This window comes from Odocoileus virginianus, chromosome 4, assembly GCF_023699985.2.
Source record: "Odocoileus virginianus isolate 20LAN1187 ecotype Illinois chromosome 4, Ovbor_1.2, whole genome shotgun sequence".
NCBI lineage: Eukaryota > Metazoa > Chordata > Mammalia > Artiodactyla > Cervidae > Odocoileus > Odocoileus virginianus.
The window spans coordinates 10,792,287-10,808,150 of NC_069677.1; the positions used below are offsets into that span (position 1 = coordinate 10,792,287).

A 15,864-nucleotide genomic window follows, 5' to 3' on the forward strand; every position below is an offset into this window, starting at 1 on the left:
AATAGATGGGGAAACAATGGAAACAGTGACAGACTTTATTTTGGGGGGGCTCCAAAGTCATTGTGGATGGTGAGTGCAGCCATGAAATTAAAAAACACTTGCCCCCTGAAAGAAAAGCTATGACAAACCTAGACAGAATATTAAAAAGCAGAGACATTACTTTGCTGACAAAGGTCCATTTAGTCAAAGCTATGATTTTTCCAGTAGTCATGTATGGATGTGACAGTTGGACCATAAAGAAAGCTGAGCATTGAAGAATTGATGCTTTTGAACTGTGGTGTTGGAGAAGACTCTTGAGAGTCCCTTGGAATGCAAGGAGATCCAACCAGTCAATTCTAAAGGAATCAATCCTAAATATTCACTGAAAGGACTGATGATAAAGCTGAAGCTCCAATACTTTGGCCACCTGATGAGAAGAGCCGACTTATTAGAAAAGACCCTGATGCTGGGAAAGATTGAAAGCAGGAGGAGAAGGGGATGATGGAGGATGAGATGGTTTGGTTGGACGGCATCACTGACTCAATGGACATGAGTTTGAGCAAACTCTGGAAGATGGTGAAGGACAAAGAAGGCTGGCATGCTACAGTCCATGCAGTCGCAGAGAGTCAGACATGACTAAGTGACTGAACAACAATAGGTACATCCAAATTACTGAAAATGGTATTATTTGAAGTAATAATGTTGAGTGATAGTCTTTTATATATATATATATATATATATATATATATAAAAGTCTTTCATATATATATATAAATATATAAAAGTCTTTCATATATATATATAAATATATAAAAGTCTTTCATATATATATATAAATATATATATATATATTTAGCCAGTTGCTTGGGTTGTTTTCATGTCTTGGCTATTGTAAATAGTGTTGCTATGGATAATGTGGTGCATGTATCTTTTCAAATTAGAGTTTTTGCCTTTTCTGGATATATGTCCAGGAGTGACATTGTTGGATCATATGGCAGCTCTATTTTTAGGTTTTTAAGTAACCTTCATACTGTTCTCCAATATGGCTACATCAATTTTACCATTCCTTCTAACAGTGTAGGAGGGTTCCCTCTTCTCCTCATCTTCTCCATTGGTTGCTGACTTTTTGCTTGAACTTTAAACTCACTCTAATTCTTTTGTCCCATCCACTTTTGTCATTGTTCATAAATAAATAGTATTTGCTGATAGTCTGGCTATAAGTAGGGTTGCAGATAACTTTTTTTCTAACATAAATACTATCATTTTTTATATACATTTTCCAGTATCTTTCTATGTATGTACTTTTTAAACCAAAAATCATATATATATACACTATCATTGCCTTCATCTTCAGACTTTCATCCAAGCAAAACCACAACCTTTTTCCTGGTTACAGAACATTCTTCCTAAGTCTCCTTTTTAATGACTTTATAATATTCCGTCAAGTGGATGAACCACCATTATTCAATCATGCCCTTGTTATTTATATACCATTTAGGTTGCTTCCAATTTCATTAAAACAATGTCACAAGTCACAATTTCAAGAACATAACTTTTGCTTCACTCTAGATCATATCTCCTCAAGATATATTTCAGAATATTGATTACTGAGTCAAAGTGTTAGAAATCTTTATGGTTCTCAAATCTAGGTCCTCTTCATTTCTGTTGATGTAGCACCTGGGGTGAATCATGGCTCCTCAAATATTTTGCTTTCCTTCCTCAGCCCCAATTTGAACTTTGAGCTCCTTGATGTGGTGCCAGGTATGAGCCAGGTCCAGGGATTCCTGCACAGTGGAAGGGATGTGCACTTAGATAACTGACCAAGAAAGGCAAGGCTTGGGAAATGAGGCAAGTATTGAGCAAGACAGGGAAGGATCCAAACCCAAGTCATGAAGTTCAAAATAACTACTGTTATCAAGCAAAACATGGGGCCTCTGCTCTCTCCTCTATAATCCTGCTAGTGAGGGAGCCCCAGATACCTCTGAGCCTTTTCTACCTGATGAGTCCTACCCTCACCTTCAGGCATCCTCTTCTCTAAGGCCGTCCCAATGGGATTTTATGACACGGGTTCCTGAGTACTAACTAAGACAGTAATTTCCAATCCATAATGAAATACAGAAAATAAGGACAATACATGGAGTTTTTCATATAGCTCATTGTACATAATTTAAAAGGCCATTCTTTAATCTCAGTTTTTGTCCTTCATACTTTCTTGGAATTAATGTATTCTTTCATTTATTAATTGTCAGTGGCTTTGTTTAGTAATTCATTCATCACATGTTTTGAAAGCTCACTACCTGCCAGGTGCTACCCTAGATCCTGAAGACAAGCTATAAATGCGAGGGACAAAGGGGCCTGACAATTAGCTTTTTCAATTGTGATGTTAAGTGCCTGACATTTAGCTTTTGATTGCTGAGGCCTCCACTTCAAAGAAATCCATTTTGAATAAATACACTGCCAGCTATGGGACTAGATAAAGAGCAGGTCGTCCCACCCACGTATGTCCCCCCCACCCCTTTTTTTTTAGAGAGAACTCTGGCGACCTAGATAACTGACCTTTGACTGACTGCTTTTCCCTTCCTGTGCTTTAATTCCTACTCTTTTGCTTTAAATTCACCAATAAAGAGCATACACCCGAAACCCTTGGTATCCCCACCTCAATCCCATAAAGACAGAACCCCAGGTCTGCTCACTCTCCAGTTCTCTCTCCCTCTCTGCTCTCACCCCCACCTCTCTCTGTGTGGCCCCAGTAGGTCTTGCACCCTCCAGGACCTGTCAGTAATAAGCCTTGTCTTTTCTAAGTCCCCTGATGGTTGTTACTGAGGCGCAATCTTAATAAGAACCACAAGGGTTTGTCTAGTCACAACATTGGCTCCGGTTGGGGAAATGTTTGTGGGGGTCGTCACAAATAGCACGGCCCAGGGAGTGTCCTCAGACATCCCCAGCTTACAGTATCACTACCATGAGCCTGAGAGGACCTGAAACAGCACCCTGCTCAGCCCAGCATGAGCTCTACGGAGGCGCTGTCTCCGCACAGCCCTCCAACAGCACTCAGGCTCAGCCATCACTGTATCTCCATGGCGGTGTCCTGCACAGACACTTCTTATCAAACACTTGCTGAGGAAGGGGTTTTAAAAAGACACTGCAATCCCCAGAGGACTAATGTGGACACTTGTGTGCCCAGCAGAGGGCCTGCAGGTGGTTTGAAAATGGTGTGAAATCAGCCAACTCTGGGACCATGATGTTTGGCTTCCTTCCAGCTCTGCTGTAGGATCTTCAGCAAATTGTTTCATCTCTCAGCCTGTGCCCTCTCTTGTGAAATGGGCAAGACTGTAACAGGACTTGCCTTAAGAGGTTATGAAGATGGAAGCCCTCTGCACAGTCCTTGGCACACCAGAAGCCCTCAATGAATGTGACCTGTGAAAGTCACTCAGTCATGTCTGACTCTTTGCGACCCCATGGACTGCAGCCTGCCAGGCTCCTCTGTCCATGAAATTCTCCAGGCAAGAATAATGGAGTGGGTAGCCGTTCCCTTCTCCAGGAGGTCTTCTCAACCCAGGGATAGAACCCAGGCCTCCCACATTGCAGGCAGATTCTTTACTGTCTGAGCCACCAGGGAATCCCCAAATGTGACCTAGTTGTAGCAGTAAAAAGGCAAGAATACTGGAATGGGCTGCCATTTCCTCCTCTAGGGGATCTTCCTGACCCAGACATCAAACTTGTGTCTCTGATGTCTCCTGCATTGGCAGGTGGATTCTTTCACCACTGAGCCATCTAGGAATACATGATTAAGGAAACATTAAACCAGGTGAAAGGTCACAGCCTAGAGAACCAAACTGAAACTGAAGATACATCTGAAGGGCCAGAAATGTTAAAGATATAACAGGGAGGATTAAATTTGTATATGAAGGAAGAAAAAAACAAACTAGCCAGACTTTCTCTTCCTTCTCCACATGCTAATGATAGAAACTGATAGAATTTTATTTATGTCTGTGATAGAAACATGGCAAAAAGCCCCTGACCAATCCAGGTTCTCCAATGATGGACGCATGCCAGAAGTGAACCACAAATGGCCACAATGAGTTGGGAGAAGTGGAACTAGGGGATAAACATACAAGTTCAGGGACTTTCCTAAAGTATGGACATTCCACAGACAGATAATTTCCGGTGCCATAGAGAGCTTTGGAATTTAAGAAGTCTAAAGGAGGGTGGGATGGGGTAAAAACAGAACACTAGCCACAACAAGCAGCAGGACAGAGGCCCATGCTTACAGAAGTGGCTCTTAGCTCTGTGACTGAAATGCAATGCTGTAAAATTTAATATCAGCGGTGCAGATAAAATAATGTCAGCAGACTGGATAATTAAGGCTTTGGGGCTCATTTCTTTGCTCTCTTGCTTTCTGGAGGGAGATTGATAGAAAAAGGAGATGGGTCCAGTAAACCAAGAATTCCTCAGAGCTTTAAGTATATTTTTAGTTCCTCCTGACATCTGGGAGAGTAGAGACATTATTTCAGGATCAGAGATCAGATCCCGATCATGCCCTTTACACTGGGCTAAACATCACTCTCTAAAACCCTTTGATGAGAATTAATTATTGCAAAGATATGCACAAGCTAATTGAGACCACATTTACAGTGTCTGCAGCTTCTGATGGAAGACATTTCTGGCTGAGTGGAGCAGATGCCATTAAACCAGTTGCCTGTTTTCCACTGTTTTTCCAAATTCCTCCTGGACCTGCAGCTGGACCAGACCTGCTCCTGGACCAGACCCACCCCACTCAGGACTGGAGCTGCCCAAGACCAGGGGTATGATCATAGGTCCAGAGCTGGGTCCTAACAGAGCAGTGCTGGATCCAACCCACTGATCCCACTTGGTTTTTAAAGTGTGGGCTACTTGACAAGGAAAGAGTAAATCACAAAACCACACAGTTAAGAGACCAGGGAGATCTTCTAAGTCACCCTCCCATCCAGTAGAAGAACCCTGTTCTGTCTCAAACTGGGCAATGGTGGGACTGTATGTTTGCAGACAAATGCCAGGACCTGGCCAAGATGTGAGGCTGATGATTACATGAATGCAACCAAACCCACTAGGGATGGAGGGAGGACTTAGTCAAGATCCAGGTGAGTCCCTTCATAAGAATGCCAGGAGCTACAAGACTAAGGATGCAGCTGGGACTAGCTCCTTCAGCCCCTTTAGGGCAGGCTGGGGTTCCCCAAAGTTAGGACTCCCCCACCCCACTCACGCAGGAACCTTCCCTGGGCATGTCTGACAGGGGAAAATTCTCAGAGAGGGGATAGGAAAGGGTGGCAGGGCAGGCAGTTCTGGTCACTGTGTATAGTAGAATCTGCTGAGCCAAGATATGGCTTCCCCTAACTGAACCCAATTCTGTTCCCTGGAGTCAGATAAACTCTACCTTTGTACAAGACACACCTACAGATATCTGAAGACAATAATTTATCCTTTATCCTTCTACAGACAAAATATACTCGACTCCTTCAACTCTCCCTAATTGCCATTGTTTCCAAACCCTCCCACATCCTCTGGGCTCATGTTAGTTTCACTAGGACCCCCTTGGTGTGACTCTGAGGACCAAAGAAAGAAAACAAGAGCACAGTGGATAAACCACAGATTTGAATCTTGGTCCCATTATTCCCCATGCCTCAATTTCCTTCACAGCTTCCTCGGCAGCACTTGATAATGTTAGTTACGAGAAATGCATAAGTCAATTCATGGAGAACTTGTAACTGTGCCTGGCAAGGCAGCTGAGAAGCAGCTAATAAAGTCTCGGCTATTTCTTAGCACCATGCTTAGCTTCTAAGAAGTATGCAAGGACTTCTCAGGTGGTCCACTGGTTAAGACTCTGCACCAATGCAAGGGGCTCAGGTTTGATTCCTGGTCAGGGAACTAGATCCCACATGCCCCAACTAAGAGTTTGCATGCCACAGCTAAAAATCCCACATGCTGCAATGAATATCTAAGATCCCACTAAGATTCACCACAACTAACCAGGAGAGATTAAGAAAGCCTTCCTCAGCGATCAATGCAAAGAAATAGAGGAAAACAACAGAATGGGAAAGATTGGAGATCTCTTCAAGAAAATTAGAGATACCAAGGGAACATTTCATGCAAAGATGGGCTCAATAAAGGACAGAAATGGTATGGACCTAACAGAAGCAGAAGATATTAAGAAGAGGTGGCAAGAATACACAGAAGAACTGTACAAAAAAGATCTTCGTGATCCAGATAATCACAATGGTGTGATCACTCACCTAGAGCCAGGCATCCTGGAATGTGAAGCCAAGTGGGCCTTAGAAAGCATCACTACAAACAAAGCTAGTGGATGTGATGGAATTCCAGTCGAGCTATTTCAAATCCTGAAAGATGATGCTGTGAAAGTGCTGCACTCAAATATGCCAGCAAATTTGGAAAACTCAGCCGTGGCCACAGGGCTGGAAAAGGTCAGCTTTCATTCCAATCCCTAAGAAAGGCAATCCCAAAGAATGCTCAAACTGCCACACAATTGCACTCATCTCACACGCTAGTAAAGTAATGCTCAAAATTCTCCAAGCCAGGCTTCAGCAATACATGAACCAAGAACTTCCAGATGTTCAAGCTGGTTTTAGAGAAGGCAGAGGAATCAGAGATCAAATTGCCAATATCCACTGGATCATCTAAAAAGCAAGAGAGTTCCAGAAAAACATCTATTTCTGCTTTATTGACTACGCCAAAGCCTTCGACTGTGTGGATCACAATAAACTGTGGAAAATTCTGATGGAGATGGGAATACCAGACCACCTGACCTGCCTCTTGAGAAACCTGTATGCAGGTCACGAAGCAATAGTTAGAACTGGACATGGAACAACAGACTGGTTCCAAATAGGAAAAGGAGTATGTCAAGGCTGTATATTGTCATCCTGCTTATTTAACTTATATGCAGAGTACATAAGTACTCTGAGAAATGCTGGGCTGGAAGAAGCACAAGCTGGAATCAAGATGGCCAGGAGAAATATCAATAACCTCAGATATGCAGATGACACCACCCTTATGGCAGAAAGTGAAGAGGAACTAAAGAGCCTCTTGATGAAAGTGAAAGAGGAGAGTGAAAAAGTTGGCTTAAAGCTCACCATTCAGAAAACTAAGATCATGGCATCTGGTCCCATCATCTCATGGGAAATAGATGGGGAAACAGTGGAAACAGTGTCAGACTTTATTTTGGGGGGGCTCCAAAATCACTGCAGATGGTGATTGCAGCCATGAAATTAAAAGACACTTACTCCTTGGAAGGAAAGTTATGACCAGCATATATGACTAGATAGCATATTAAAAAGCAGAGACATTACTTTGCCAACAAAGGTCTGTCTGGTCAAGGCTATGGTTTTTCCAGTGGTCATGTATGGATATGAGAGTTGAACTGTGAAGAAAGCTGAGCACTGAAAAATTGATGCTTTGGAACTGTGGTGTTGGAAAAGACTCTTGAGAGTCCCTTGGACTGCAAGGAGATCAACCAGTCCATCCTAAAGGAGATCAGTCCTGGGTGTTCATTGGAAGGGCTGATGCTGAAGCTGAACCTCCAATACTTTGGCCACCTCATGAGAAGAGTTGACTCTTTGGAAAAGACCCTGATGCTGGGAGGGGTTGGGGACAGGAGGAGAAGGGGACGACAGAAGATGAGATGGCTGGATGGCATCACCAACTCGATGGGCATGAGTTTGAGCAAACTCTGGGAGTTGGTGATGGACAGGGAGGCCTGGCGTGCTGCGATTCATGGGGTTGCAAAGAGTTGGACATGACTGAGCGACTGAACTGAACTGAACTGAAGAGCTAAGGTTTGATGCAACTAAGATCTGGTGCAACCAAAATAAGTATTTTTTTTTTAATGTCTGCAATGTATATATAAATCCTTCAGATGATTGAAGCAAGTCAGAGAAAAACAAATATCATATATTAATGAATATTAAATATCATAATTAATCCATTTTAACATAGAATCTAGAAAAATGGTACTGATGGACCTATTTACAGGGCAGCAATACAGACTCAGACATAGAGAATAGATTTATGGATGCAGCAGGGGCAGGAGAGGATAGGACGGATTAAGACAGTAGCATTGAAATGTATGCATTAGTATATGTAATACAGATAGCTAATGGGAAGTTGTTGTATAACACAAGGAGCTCAACCTGGTGCTCCATGACAACCTAGAGGGGTGGGATGGGGTGGGAGGTGGGGAGTGCAGAGGTTCAAGAGGGAGGGAACATATGTATACCTATGGCTGATTCATGTTGCTATATGGCAGAAACCGATACAACATTGTAAAGCAATTTTCCTCCAATTCAAAATAAATAAATTAGAAAAAAAAAAATCCTGCAGCTGATACTCCATTACTTGCCAGCTTTCTTACTCATAAAACAACAGTACCACCTCTGGGCTTTGACGATATAAGGCGTGAGAAGGCTCCTGGTCAGCACCTGGTGCACAACAAGCAGCGCATACACACTAGCTTCCTTCCCCTGTGTATAGATGCAGCATCTAAGAGTCAGTCTCCGTGGGCATCTCACATTCCGCATATCCTGCAGGCACAGGAACTGACTATCTTCGCTCCAGACTTCTTTTTTCAAGGATATTTGTATCATAAATAACCTTGGAAGAGAGAACGTCTTCCTTTGGAGCAAAGCACAGACAGGCTTTGTTGTTGTTCAGTTGCCAACTCCTGTCGAACTCTTTGCAGATCAACTGTTATGGTGCATTATAAAAGATTTTAGTTCCCTAAGCTCAGAATTTCTCTCCATTATGTGTTCAGGTGTCAGCCTATGGAGACTGAAACTCAAAGAACTAGTGAGAGGAAATGCTGGTACTTTGGTCACTGTCACTGCTGTGAATCATAAAGTGCTGTCCCTAACTCACAGAGCTCGCCTTTTGCCAGTGTTCATGAAACCTTGGCAGCTAATTAACTAGCTTGCCAGTTGGTGAAATCTCAGACCCTCCACGGTTACTGACTACAACCTAGAGAAGAGACAATGACAAAATGTCTCCCCCGCTGACCCTGCAGTAAAGATCTTAAACTGTCATCAACCCTATCATAGTCTGTCCATACTTAGCTGATTTTGAAAAGAACTCTAAGTGAAGAATTTTTATTTATTTCCTTTTTGTTCATTTTGATTTTCATCTTCCTGATTTTAATCAAAAGTTCCATTCACTGAGGTCCTTCTAAAGCTTCTTTCGAACTTGAAGGTCCCCTTTGCAAGTGCCATCGTCTGAAATGCAGGCCAAGGTCGCACCTCCCGCTCCACTCACTTCTCCCACCAGTGCAGACAGACCCTCCTTCTAAACCTCGATTCTCATCCGTAGCACCAGACACCAGTTTGAACTGTATAAAATTCCTGACAAACTTCTACCTTCATTCAATCTGTGGTCAAGAACACAGCAAGTCCTACCATCATCCTAGGATGCTCTCCGATCTCCCCTCCCCCTTTACTGAGAGCACTGAGTGGGCCTCTCACGCTAACTCCCCTCTGCCTCTAAAAGGTGGGGATGTGTAACCTGTGGGATGTGACACAGCTGAAGGTCAGCAGGACGCCAACTGGTGTGGTTAGAAAGAAGAGATAAGAACACCCACGGGCTGCTGGGAAATCTGGCCTAAAACTGGTAACACTGTAAACCCCCAAGCAGATAAGTGACCAGTAATTTTCATCATTTTCTCTCTTGGATACTTTCTTGCATCTTATATGCACCCTCCCTCTCTGCCACAAAACTGGGTATATCTAGGTCTCAGCATCTGGCATTAAATTATACCATGATTCTTTTCAAATATAAAAAAAATAAGGAAGCCAATAAATCTCTTGAACAGCAATGCTTTTCTCTTATTCATCTTTTTTAATTTGGGGAGTTTTATTTTTAGATTTTACTGTCTGAAGATTTCTTACAATATTTTTAAGTATATGACCAAGACCTCAACATCTGGTCATAAGTTACTTGAAGAACTGTGGCATAGTTTTCTTTATTTTGAAAAAGTAATTAATCTGTGATGGCTTAATGGACATCAAATGAATAAAAGCAGCTTTTATCTTAACAGCGTTTCAGCAGTCAGCATGGGCTTTATCAGGCCCCGTGATCAGGGATCACCCAGAAAAGTTTAGTAATTATTAATATGTTCCCAGGATAACTCCATGGGATGGGTCCTATGGCTTGTAGTCTTGTTACCACTTTAAACTCTCATCCCATACCCAGAGTCTCCCTTGTGTTGTAGAAGGCTCTCAACTTCTGGTCCTGCCTCCTCAGTGTGGCCGCCCATCTCTTCAAAGCTTTCACAGTGCCCCACCCAGAAACTGCTTCTAAGCTCTCCTATGATCCCACAGGGCCTCTGTTTCTACTATTTCCATGTAAGAAATAGGACAGGATCCAAATCTTATCCCAGATCCCAGCATCTCTCTCCCTACACAGATTATCTCCTAGTGTGCCCAACCCTTGGGGGTTTTGAGGCTGTTCCACAACAGACACTGTCCTCAGTCAGAGATGGTCAGACCTTCACATCTGGTTATCCCCACAGGTACAGATCAGTGGAACCCAGTCAATGGAATATTACTCAGCCATATGAAAGAATGAAATAGGGACTTCCCTGGTGGTCCAGTGGCTAAGACTCTGGGCTCCCAGTGCAGGGGGCCTGGGTTTGATCCCTGGTCAGGGAACTAGATGCTACATGCCACAACTAAAAAGAGATCCTGCACGTTGCAACGAAGTGAAGATCCTGTGTGCTGTAACTAAGACCTGGCACAGCCAAATAAATAAATAAATATTTAAAAATTTAAAAAAGAATGAATGAAATAGTGTCATTTCCAGAACATGGATGAATCTAGAGAAAGTGAACAGAGTTGGACGGAGAAAGACAAATACCATATGACATCACTTATACGTAGAATGTGAAAAACGATACAAATGGACTTTCAGAAACAAACTCATATAAACTTTGGGTTACAAAAGAGGAAGGGGGGATAACTTAGGAGCTTGTGATTAAAAGATATATACTATTATATACAAAATAAACAACAAGGGCCTACTGTATAGAACAGGGAACTACAGTCAATATCTTGTAATAACCTATAATGGGAAAGAATCAGAAAAAGAATACACATACATACATAATGTATATATAAACACAAAACTGAATGACTTTCCTCTACACCTGTAACTAACACAGCTTTGTAAATCAACTATACTTCAATTAAAAAAAAAAAGATTATTCCCCCTTTTAAGAAGTCTATCAGGAAATGTTTGCTAAAGGTCAGTGCATCATCTGTGAGGGGCCCAGTGTCTCAGACTTTAAGGGACCCAGGAGGAGAGCACCAAGTTCTGGGTGCCCGGCACTGACCAGGTTCACAGCTGTATTTGTGAGGTCCTTCCTCATCAAGGAGGGAAGAGAATACTGGATGGTTTCTGCAGTCCCTTCCACTCTAGGTGTGGGTGTTCTACAGAAGTTTGTCCTCTTTCCGTCATTGCGAACTTCCCTGTCTGGAGCAGAAAGCTGATAACTTCACAGAAAAGACTTCGTGCACAGCCCACTCCTCAGCCCCCGTGGCTCTACCTTCAGCCCTATTTTAGCTGAGGCAAGCCTGCCTTTAAATAAAAGGACTTGCATTAATTTCTCCCTCCTTTGATCTTCTGCCTCTGCGACTTCACAAAGTCATGGCTTTAAGGCTTTCCCTGCCAAGAGAGCCATGCTCAGACATACAGAGTATTCTCTTTGATCCAGCCCCCCCTGAATCCTATAAGGCCTCCCCTCTCACCTGCAGGTTCCGTATTTTCCTTCAGGCAGTGATAGGACACCACTACTTTTTTTTTATCAGCCAATTTAGAGTCCAACCTCATCGTCATTTTTTAAAAAATTCCTTTAAAGTTTTGAGATTTGTTTTATTAACAAAAGACCAGCACCTACATAGTTTTTTTTTTTTTTTTTTTTGGTCTTTCCAAGTATTCTAAGAGGCTATTCTCTCACTTCAGTGATGGGGCCATAGTTCAAAGCAGCTTTAGAATCATGGGGGTGGGGGAAACAATCAGTGCTATAAAATCACAGGCCACGCTTCCTTTCACTAATTCCTCTTTTTCCTCCTCTTCCTTCTCACACTCTTTGCTTCACCATAATTGGTTAAAGGCTCCATCAGCCTCCTTTGCACAGAGAGCAAATGGATGGTCCCAGGCCGACACTGGCTGAGGACCCCTGAAGTACTTGTAAGCCTGACGGTCAGCATGGTGGAAATGGAAAACCCATCTCCCTCACTGGCTGCAGAAAGCAATGAACCCATCCACCTCTCAAATCACACAGGGGAAATCCCCAAAGATCACCTACATGTTTGAAATATTACTGAGAAATATATTTCGGAATATTATTTGAATTATTCACCATTGTACAGGTGTCCAAAGAAGGCACCATCTAAACACTCACCCTGTTGCCCTCACACAGGACTTCTCACTGAGCAGACTGGAGATGACCACGCCTGTGCAGCACGGTCATGGGTGCCCTTGGTCAGGACCTAGAATACCTGGGTCCACATTAACACAGAATTCTACCTGCGCTCCAACCCCAACAAGCACAGCCTGCCAAGGAACTCAGAGTCAAAGGGGAAATCAAAACCGAATGGGGAGCTCATCACAGCAGCTTCCTGGAGCAGTGGAGGAGGAAGTCTGGGGCAGTTTGGAAGATGGAGCACCACAGTTTGGAAGCATGAAGAGCAGAGTAGAGGTCAGGGCACCCAGGGCATTTAATCAATCTTGATTCCTAGCTTGCTCCATCAATGGCTCCCACCAACCTGACCAGTTCTAGAATTCTGACCAGCTAAGCTATGGTCAATAGATAGTGCTAAAGCACCCTGACTTCCCCCTCGCCCACCACCTGCCTGGGCACCTGGCCAGGTGTCATCTCACCTTGGGGGCAGTGGTCCCTCCTGGCTGCCCAGGAAGGCACATAGTTCCCCTCTCGGCAGCTCCTCAGGGTGGGCTGAGGGGGAGGAGTCAACAGCATAAACTGCACACTCACCAACAGGCGGCTCTGCTGTTTGTTGTGGCAACTGGGCTGGAAGGACAAGGGAAGAAGTCCTGGAGGGCTGCCTCGCTGGGGAGCCCTGAAGAGTTCTGAACTCTAGCAGGGGCAGCCGATTTGGCAGCCTCCTGGGCAGTGCCTGGCAGAAAGGAGCACAGGAAAAGCCGAGTCAGGGACAGACACACCAAAGGGAGAGGGAGCGGCCGGCTGGGAGGAGCCCATCAGCAGAGTGGCTGCTGGAAACATCCCAAGGACAACAATAGTTGCTTTTATGACTGTGTGTGGGGGTTATGGGTTTAGAGTTCAGGAACAATAGTTACAAGGAGAACCAGAACGAGGTGCTTTCTTCCTCCACAGAGGACAGATGCTGGAACGCCAGGGAGGATGGAGCTCCATGCGGTTGCAGGGTCTGGGAGAGGCTGTGCCAGGCGTGGGGAGGAAGGCTACCTGGGAGGCCTCTCGGGAGGCTGTTGGGGCCTCTGCAGGGACATGAGCAGGGGAAGAGTTACTGACAGGACAGGGAGAAAGTACCCACAACTGGGAGAAGACTGTCCTCTGGAACGAGTGAGTCTCCAACCCCCGACAGTCCTAGGACCCAGTCCACATCCATGCCCTCCAGAAGCCACAGGCAGGCAGCCCCCATGGCCCACCCCTCAGCCTGACCCAGGCTGAAATTTACCCCTTCTCCCCATTTTAGAAACCTGTTTCCCACCAGCAGCAAACTTCATATATTCCTTAAGAGAGAAACAAATACCTAGAACATGCAGTAAATCCATTGTATCACAAGAACAAATGACTGATCTCTGAGTGCTTCATGTGCTGCTCTTCTAGAATGTGCATCAGTAAAGCTGTGCCAGGTCGCTGCATTAGTGTCCGACACTTGTGCAACCCTATGGACTGTAGCCTGCCAGGCTCCTCTGTTCATGGGATTCTCCAGGCAAGAGTAGGTGGTTGCCATTTCCAATTCCAGAGGATCTTCCCAACCTAGGGATCAAACCTGCGTCTACTAAATCTCCCGCAGTGGCAGACAGGTTCTTTACCACTAGTGCCACCTGGAAGCCCTATTAGTAGCAGTCTTTGTAAACTCAAAGGAAATCAAATACTCATGGTGGAATTTAAGCAGAGAAAGTACTTTCAGGTGGAAAAGTCCTTATACACCCCTTCATCACACAGGAGATCTAGAGGGTGGACATTCAGTCTAGGGTGGTGCCCCACCCTCGACTTTGGGTGTACTTTGAAGTGGAAATGGGAGTGACTGGACCCTCCTAGGAGTGGTGGAGGGTTACACATTGTTACAGTCCTGTGGCTAAACCTTCTTTCCCACCTGCACAGGCAGCTTCAGCAGAAAGCTGATGCCAAGAGTGCTGGTCCCATCTGAACCCACTTGCTCCTGGTAATCTGTGTGGCCCTCAGGACCAGGTGGGAGCTGAAGCAGGACAACATTTCTATAAGTAATAGTTTCTGCGTCTCTTATGGCCTAAGCCAGTCAGTCCCAGCAGAACTTCCCTCAACCGAGCAAGCTGGGTCCATCTGCTGCCCCTCTCCTCAAGGATTCTCCACCCTTGGTAAAGGGCTCAGGCACCTGCCACTTGATCTTGACTCCATCTCCAGCCAGAGCACACCTGACACCTCATCCTCACCAGCCACTCCTCCACTGGCTGCCAGCAGGAGGCACCTCCTCACCTGCTCCTCCTCCTGTGCCTCAGACCACATCATCCTACCCTGTGCCCAGAGGAGCCCATTCTATGCTCATTCTTCCGTCCAGCGGATTAGGCTACTCCTAGCTACAATCCTTTCACAACTCAACCTTACCAAGGATTGTTTCTGAAAGGACCCAGAGTCACTCACAAGAAAATATAAAATTAAACTGAATATTTAAAAAGTGAAACTGTGTAAAAGCTGATAATACATGCAAAATGGTTTTCTAAGTGGATTATGCAAAATTGTCAAGCATTACATCTATCCCTGAGTTTCATGACACTCACAGTAAAAAAGGGAAATAGAATGGGTCACATAATTCTTGCTATGAGGATGCAAAGGCACTTCATCAAGAAACTGGACCTTCCAGTGCTAGTCTCTGCAGAGAGGGGACAATTCTACCCATAGACTTGTAAAAAAAATGTTCATTTATTTGGCAAGGAGCCTGATAGGCTACAGTCCATAGGGTTGCACAAAGTTGGACATGACTGAGATGAATTTGCACACATGCACGCTGGGTCTTAGTTGCAGCATGCAGGATCTAGTTCCTTGACTAGGGATCGAACCTGGGCCTCCTGTTGAAAGCTCGGAGTTTTAGCCACTGGACTACCAGGGAAGTTCCCTACCCATAGGCTTTTCAGAAAGAAACACTCACTATTTGGCCCCTTTTAAATATCAACGCTTATGAAAGCAAGGAAATATTAAAACATGGCTTGAGATTTTTGCAGGGAGCTAAAGCAACATGGTTTGGGCAAGGGTCTGGAAGCTGAATACAAGACACAGTAGTTCTCCAAACTTATGGTTGCCCAGGGCAGATAGCAGGGGGTAGAGAAGGAATAGTTAGGGGGTTTGCAATGGACACATACATAAGGACCTACTGTTTAGCACATGGAACTTTGCTCAGTTATATGGCAGCCTGGACCAGAGGGGAGTTTAGAGGACAATGGATATATGTATAAGTATGGCTGGGTCACTTCACTATTCACCTGAATCTATTACAACATTGTTAACTGGCTATACCTCAATACAAAATAAAAAGTTTAAAAAAAAAAGTGTCAATGACATTGTTATTGTTGTTGTTCAGTCGCCTAATCATGTCTGACTCTGCAGCCCCATGGACTGCAGCATGCCAGGCCTCTCTGTCCCTCTGCATTATC

General features: G+C 44.3%; 1 protein-coding gene across 2 annotated transcripts in view; it reads right to left on the minus strand.

Annotated features, from left to right (window-relative positions):
* Positions 1-15,864, minus strand: part of MYLK (myosin light chain kinase) — a 282,381-nt gene that overhangs the window by 208,811 nt on the left and 57,706 nt on the right. The window contains exon 1 of one of the 2 annotated variants that reach the window (XM_070466096.1): positions 13,007-13,144. The exons of the other annotated variant lie outside the window; for it this stretch is intronic. The gene's annotated coding sequence lies outside the window, so the exon portion shown is untranslated. Of the gene's footprint in view, positions 1-13,006; positions 13,145-15,864 lie in introns of those variants that run through there. 2 annotated transcript variants of the gene reach the window in all.